Genomic DNA, 8451 nt, shown 5'->3' with positions numbered 1-8451 from the left:
AAAAAAAAAAAAAAAAAAAAAAAAAAAAAAAAAAAAAAAAAAAAAAAAAAAAAAAAAAAACAACACATGGTATGCACTCACTAATAAGTGGATATTAACCCAAAAGATTCAGTTACCCAAGATACAATCCACAGACCACGTGAAGTCCAAGAAGAAGGATGACTGAGGAGACTAGAACAGAGAGAAGAGGAGAGAGAGGGGAGAAGCCATGGCAGGTGATGTTAAGATTCTGCTCTGTGTATTTACAGGTTGTTATTAATGTTTCTAGGGATGGATGGTACCGGGCTTTGTATGTTTAAGTGGGCAATTATATCTTATCAATTGGATCTAAGATTATTGTGTTGTGTGTTCTTTTATGTGAGGTTTTGAGTGTAGGAAAGCATGCAGCTGGGATATGTTTCCGCCAAGATATCTAGCAGATATCTTGGGACACCATGGTGCCGGAGCTAGTGGGTAAAAGACAACATTATCTTTTTTATTTTTATATTCATACAACAGATGGCGAACCAAGGTGATGGACAAGAATCCACTAGTAATCTTAAGAGTTGAGAGAAAGTTTTATTTTCCAAGTTAGAGGAGGTCACACATCTTAAGTCATGGATACCTCAAGATTTTGAATTCAAACAAAAAGAAATGTGGAAACCACCTGGCTAGCAGGCTGTTGGTCCCCCTGCTGTGTGATAAGTAGTAGCAGCTCAGAGAGTTAAGAGATTAAAGCTGCTTTTTTAAAGAAAGTTGTTTAGGAAAGTCTTTTAGGATACTCATATTCTTTTAACATGGCTCCACGGGAATTTTGGGTTGAAATCCCTAGTTAGAAGCTACTTCTTAATTATAGGTATTATTAAAAGGTGATTAAGTTTGTTTCTAGAAAGAAGAGAGTAAAGAGATTATCTGAATCAGGTGGGGATTTTCATCCATGGTTCAGAACTTAGGGAAAAATTAGTCACTACCTCCAAGTAGAGAGTTGTGATGAAATGTCTATAACACCAGGGAGAGTGAATGCAAGCATATATTATAGAAGTTATTAAGGTTAAAGAAAAATCTGTGGCTCTGGGTAGAGAGCTTAACAGATGGATATATTTTGGGTTAAATTCCTGAGTTTTAAGTTGTTTATTGGTATTGGAATTGATAGAAAGTGTTTAAGTTTGTTTTAAGGAGAGTAAAGAGATTACCCAAATCACATGGGGATTTTCATCTATGGTTCGGAACTTAGGGAAAAATTGGTTACTAACTCCAAGTAGAGGGTTGTGATAAATATCTGTACACCAGGGAGAGTGAATGCAGACATATATTATAGAAATTATTGAGGTTAAATAAAAATCTGTGGCTCCGGGTAGAGAGCTTAACAGATTGAGATATTTTGGGCTAAAGTCCTGGTTTGATGTGTTGCTTACTGATACTGGAATTGACAAAAGGTGTTTAGTTTTATGAATTACCCCGCTAAAGGCCATATGGCTCATTGATGCCGGCTAGCGAGGGTTTGTGGTTACTTTTGATATTTACCACAACAGGAAGTTTGGATTCTCTTAACGTGGTCTCCACGGGAATTTTGGGTTAATTTCACAGATTACAAAAGCCTAAGAGGCTCATACATTGTTTAGCTTATTCCTTTTTAAAAAAATTGTTCAGTCTTCATGATGGTGTGACTTTGAGTTTTATGGTTATATTATTACTCTGGGAGAGAGTACAAGATACAAGCTTTTCTGGTTACAGATTAAGGAACACAGTATTTTGGGAGAAAGATTTTGTCTTTGTGTTTTTAAAAAGTGTGATTAGGTTCTGGAAACCTCACAGAGTCATACTGATCAGATCTGAAGAGGTAGACTGCCTGAAAAATTTGTTTAGGAGAATCAAACAAAGAGATATCTCGATTCTAAAGTTTTATCTTGAGAGTTGTATTTTACAGTGTGCCTACCTGGATTCCTTGTCTCAAGGACTTTCAGCTGGGTCCAGTCAGGACACATCGGCTACAGCATTTGCTTCATTCTTCCTACCCCCTTACCCCCAAGAATATCTCAATGCCCATGTACAGCTTGAAGAAGTTATAGAGGAGTTGTCACCCCAATTCCCTGGACTTTGGGGGGCTGAAAGTGGTTATTCTAAAGTTGTTTTTATGAGGAACTTAGAAATGGTTATAATTTAACAGGGAGGAACTAGCTAGATTGAGTTATGCAGTCATAATCTCATTTGTTAACTAAGCTAAAATCATATCTTTACTTTGATATAGAATTTATTTGTTAAAAGAGTTTAAAAGTACAAGTTTTAGAGCCAGTCCTTCTATTGTTGTCATTACAAACTTCTGAGTTGATTACACCTGTGAGTTAAGATTCAAATAGCAAAGTCATGGCTCTGAGTTTGTGAGAGTACTTTCAGGATAAAATTTAGGATATGGAGAAACAGTTCAGATTACCTTATATCGATAGCTAGTTTTCAAAAACGTCAGATATCCACAAAATTTGAGATTTAAAGTTATTTATCTTTTGTTGAGACATATCTGCTCCTAACAGTTCCCCTCTGATGGATTTAACAAAGAATTTGAACATCTCTACCTCCCGGTGAGGCAATACTTTGTGTTTGTGGCTAGGCAGCCACTGGACAAAACTGCCTGTTTCATCTGCAGACTAATACTGTCCAGAAAAGGACAAATTATGCAGTATAGTTGACTGATAAACTCTGCCAAGACAGGGTGATCAGCCCCTCAAAACCTGCATTTCAAGAGTCTGTCAGTTGATTTTGGGCCAGGAGGCTGAAGACTTGCACTCACATGTTGCTAACAGGGGACTTTGCTAGTGGAGATTTGTCTCTACAACCTCTCAGTTCTGGAAGCTGTGTTGAAAACTGAGTATAGTCTCATAGTCTATCAGGCTGTTTAACTCTGAATATACATATTTTATTGGATAGTTATCAGATAGTATACAACATAGCCAAGATATAATATAGATTTTAATCCTTTCTTAAGCTGGAATGGATAACTAAATGTTCTGTTTAACTGATATAGTGATGGACTGGGTGTTGAGTATATCATACGTTTTACAAATTGTAGAATGGTAATAATTGTACTCAATTTATATATAAGTAAAAAGGCTTTTTAACTGGACAAAAAGGGGGAAGTGTTGTGGTTTGCCCTGAAGTTATCTGTATTTTGATGGTAATTCCACTGCCCCAAGGACAGCTGACTAGTCTCGAACTCAGAACTCTGGTGACTTCACCACCTCCCCATTGAATTTGTAAAATACAGGTTAGGGGCAGGTACAGGATAGAAGGAGGCCTGTCATTGGAGGAGAGGGCAGGATGGGTGGGAGAGAAGTTTGAAGGAAAAGGAGGAGACTAGAACAGAGAGAAGAGGAGAGAGAGGGGAGAAGCCATGGCAGATGATGTTAAGATTCTGCTCTGTGTATTTACAGGTTGTTATCAATGTTCCTAAGGGATGGATGGTACCGGGCTTTGTATGTTTAAGTGGGCAATTATATCTTATCAATTGGATCTTTAAAAAAAGAAGGATGACCAAAATGTGGATGCTTCACTCCTTCTTAAAAGGGGGAACAAAAGTATTGATAAGAGGGAATATGGAGTGTAGGGAGCCATATTGGATTTGGGCCTGGCCGCTTCGTGACTGTATGGCTCAAAGTGGCTACGTGAGTCTGGGCTGTATGGCCACAGATACTCACCCCTCCATAAAGTCTTGAGATTGTTGGACAAAAGCCTCTCCCATGAATTTATGGCACAGGAAGATAACAACCACAGAATGCTTCAGCCTCAGCAAATACCAGATGTCTCCTGAGCAAACACCCGGTGTCTCCACCGCATGACCTCTTCACCTCCTGCTATCAGAGTACCCTCATCCCTCCTTCCTTTGTGTTTCACAAAGGTCACTCCCCCTACCGGAAAGCCTTAAAAGCTGTAATGCTCACCCCAATAAACAAGACCTTGACAACAGAACTTTGCTTGGTCTCCTTCTCTTCACCCCCATTGACCACAGGTAGAAAGCCTCTTCGGGACCCTGAATAACTGGACCTGCTTGATGGGACAATGGAGGCAAAGTTTGGAGAGGAGTCTGAAGGAATGGCCACTCAGAGCCTGCCCAAAATGTGGCCCACATATATACAGCCACCAAAAGCACATAAGATTAATGAAGCTAAGAAGTGCATGCTGACAGGAACCAGATATAGATCTCTCTAAGAGACACAGCCAGAGCATGTCAAATACAGAGGCAAATGCTAGCAACAAACCACTGAACTGAGAAGGAACCCCCCCATTGGAGGAGTTAGAGAAAGGATTGAAAGAGCTGAAGGGGTTTGCAACACCATGGAAATAACAGCAATATCAACCAACTTGAACCTGCCCCCAGAGCTTCCAGGGACTAAACCACTACCCAAAGACTATACATAGACTGACTCATGGCTCCAACTGCATATGTAGCAGAAAATGGCCTTGTTGGCACCAAAGGAAGAAGCCCTTAGACCTGCCAAGGTTGGATGCCCAGTGTAGGGGAATGTTGGGGAATGAAAAGGGGGCATGGATGGGAGGAGAATACCCTTATGGAAAAAGAGGAGGGGGCTTGTGTCTGGGAAACCGGGAAAGGGAATAACATTTGAATGTAAATTTAAAAATATATACAATAAAAAAACAAGAAAACCATTTTTCAAATAAACAGAAAAATTTGTGTGTGTGTGTGTGTGTGTATATGCAGATATACATATATATATCCATCATTATTATTTTGGTGAGGAATATAATATGATCAATAAAAGGCTTTCAAGCATAAAATTAGACTCAAATAAATTTATGAGTAGATTGCATAAGCAGAAAATTTTTTAAATGTTTCATCTAAAAATTGTTTATACTTTTTCATGGTTGTCATAAAATACATTTTAATTTCTTGGTTCAGCTATTTGATAAAAACACATCTTTTTCCATATAAATTTTAATTTATTTTAATTACTGTATGTAAACATGAAGAACATTGTATCTATATGTCTACATTATGTGCTTTTATTTTTTTATTGGATAATTTTTATTTACATTTCAAATGTTACCCCTTTCCTGGTTTCCTGTCCATAAGCCCCCTATCCCATCTCTCTTCCCCCTTCCTCTATGAGGGTGCTCCCCATCCCCAACCACCCACCCCATCCCACCTCCCTGCCCTGACATTCTGCTACACTGGGGGCTCCAGCCTTGGCAGGACTAAAGGCTTCTCCTCCCTTTGGTGCCCAGCAAGGCCATCATCTGCTACATATGCAGCTGGAGGCATGGGTCTGTCCATGTGTCCTCTTTGGGTGGTGGTTTAGTCCCTAGGAGCTCTAGTTGGCTGGTATTGTTGTTCTTATGGGGTTGCAACCCCTTCAGCTCTTTCAGTCCTTTAACTCCTCCAATGAGGACCCTATTGTCTGTTCAATGATTGGCTGCTAGCATTCACCTCTGTATTTGTCATGTTCTGGCTGAGCCTATCAGGAGACAACTATATCGGGCTCCTGTCAGCATGTACTTCTTGAATTCATCAATATTGTCTATGTTTGGTGGCTATATGTATATGGGCTGGATTCTGAGGTGGGGCAGGCTCTGAATGCCCATTCCTTCAGTCTCTGCTCTAGACCTTGTCTGTATGTCCTCCTATGAATATTTTTGTTCCCCCTTTTAAAAAGTACTGAAGCATCTGCACTTTAGTCATCTTTCTTCTTGAGCCTCATCTGGTCTGTGGATTGTATCTTGGGTAATTTGATCTTTTGGACTAATAACCACTTATCAATGAGTGCATATCAAGTGTGGATTTTTTTGTGATTGGGTTACCTCAGTCAGGATGATATTTTCTAGTTCCATATATTTGCCTATGAATTTCATGAAGTCATTGTTTTTGATAGCTGAGTAATATTCCATTGTATAAATATGCCACATTTTCTGTATCCATTACTCTGTTGAAGGGCATCTGGGTTCTTTCCAGCTTCTGGCTATTATAAATAAGGCTGCGATGAACATAGTGGAGCACGTGTCTTTTTTACATGTTGGGGCATCTTTTGGGTATATGCCCAAGAGAGGTATACCTGGGTCCTCAGGTAGTACTATGTCCAACTTTCTGAGGAACCTCCAGACTGACTTACAGAGTGGTTGTACCAGCTTGCAATCCCACCAACAATGGAGGTATGTTCCTCTTTCTCCACATCCTCATCAGCATCTGTTGTCATTCTGTGTTTTTGATCTTAGTCATTCTGACTGTTGTGAGGTGGAATCTCAGGGTTGTTTTTATTTGCATTTCCCTGGTGACTAAGGATGTTGAACATTTCTTTAGGTACTTCTCAGCAATTCGATATTCCTCAGCTGAGGATTTTTTGTTTAGTGTTGCACCTCATTTTTAATAAGGTTATTTGACACTCTGAGTCTAACTCTGAGTTCTTTTATATATTGGATATTAGCCTCTATTTTTTTTTAATAAGATAAAATCATAACTCCTCAAATGTTTATCAGTTTGTGGTAGTAAAAATATTCTTTTGACTTTTCACATGCAGGGCATTATTCTTAACTTTTATGACTATACTATGCAGAAAATATCATGATATACTGGGGTATTTTACTAGCATTTGTCTACAACTACTCATTGACCAGCATTTCCTTGGAAACCTAATTGTATTTGATCAGATGATTTTAAGTGATTAGTAACATAATATTGTACAAAACTTTGCATTCCTATAAAAAAATCTAAAGTTTTAATAAGATTAATTTATTTAAAAATGGTGACAACTCTGGTTTGTAAATTTTAAAATACAGACTAAGAATTGTATTATACCTTAAAAATAAATGAGACAGTCTCTAAGCATGGTAAAGTATCATTGGTAGTCACAGGAGTTAGCTCTCTCATATGGTTGTGGCAGTCATTGGCTAGCTGCTCTCTCAGTCTTTGCACCACCTTTAGCCCTGCAGATTTGTAGACAGGACAAATTTTGTGTTGAAGGTTTAATGAGTAGATTGATGTCTCCGTCTTTCCTCTGGAAATCCCGCCTGGCTACAGAAGGCAATCCTTTCTTGTATAAATCTCAGCTATGTTCACCACCATAGACTCCTGTATTAGCACCAGTACCAAGCCTCCAGCTAATCACCAGAGATGAGCCAACCTTGCCAATTTCCATTCTTACTCCCAGTCCTCTCCCAGCCTACTTGTCCACAGACCTATCCACCATCATTATTATTCCCCCCTCATGCCCAGATCCCTTTCTCCATCCACCTCTGAGAACAATTTAGTTTCCTGTTCTGAATGAGGTTCACACAACCTCCCTGGAACTGCCTTATCAACTGGTTTATTTGGGTGTATAGACAGTAGCATGATGGTCCTGCACTTTATGGCTAATGTCCCCTGACAAGTTAGTACATACCTTAGGTGTCTTTCTGGCTCTGGGTTACCTCACTCCTGAGAGGCTTCATTGAGCAGCAAAAACTGGATATCCCAACACACCTGAAAAGCAAGATTCGGATTTAAAATCACATCTCATGATGATAGCCACACGTATCTTCACAGGCCAACAGTTGCTTTTATAAGGTGCCATGAGACAAGTCTTCTGGTTTTCAATTTTAAATGGAATAAGAAATGAAAGCCATTGATGATTCAATCTACACTCTGGTATAACATAGATTCTAATAAGGAAAAGACAATTCTTGAGTCCCATTGATAACCCTCTTCAAGAATTTTACTCTGGGATAGAGAGATGACTCTGTGGTTAAGATCATTGACTGCCCTTCCAGAGGTCCTGAGTTTAATTCCCACCAACCACATGATGACTCACAAGTATCTGTAATGGGATCTGGTGCTCTCTTCTGGTGTGTCTGAAGGCAGCCACAGTGTACTCATATACATAAAATAAATCATTTTTTTAAAAAAGAATTTTTCTCCAAGCTAGAGAGATGACTCAGCAGTTGAAAACATTTTCTGCTCTTACAATACACCAGCATTCAATTGCTAGAACCCACACAGGGACTCACAACCATCCTTAACTCTACTTCCAGGGGATCTAATGCCTTCTTCTGACTTTTGCACTCAAAAGAGCATGTATATGCTGTAGAGACATGCATGCAGGCAATACAATCACACACATAAGTTTTTTAATTAAAAAAAGTGACATGGTGGCACATCCCTGTAAACTGAACACTTGGGAGATAGAAGCAGGGAAATCAGAAGTTCAAAGCCCCAGCCTTAGCTACATATGGGGGCTACCATTACCCAAATGAGACCCTGTACACACACACACACACACACACACACACACACACACACACACACATACACACCTTTTAACCTACAGGTGCTTTAAAGAAAGGTTTTATTGTAAGGTGTTCATTAGGCATTTGATGTTTTGTATTGTAAAGTTCCTTTTCTGGATTTATACCATTAACTATCTATTAAAACACACACACGGAGGGGACCAACCAACAGCTCTTTGCACCCAAATCCCGTGGGAGGGAGAGCTA

The sequence above is a fragment of the Rattus rattus genome, chromosome 9 (assembly GCF_011064425.1).
Source record: "Rattus rattus isolate New Zealand chromosome 9, Rrattus_CSIRO_v1, whole genome shotgun sequence".
Lineage (NCBI taxonomy): Eukaryota > Metazoa > Chordata > Mammalia > Rodentia > Muridae > Rattus > Rattus rattus.
This window is presented reverse-complemented; position numbering follows the sequence as displayed.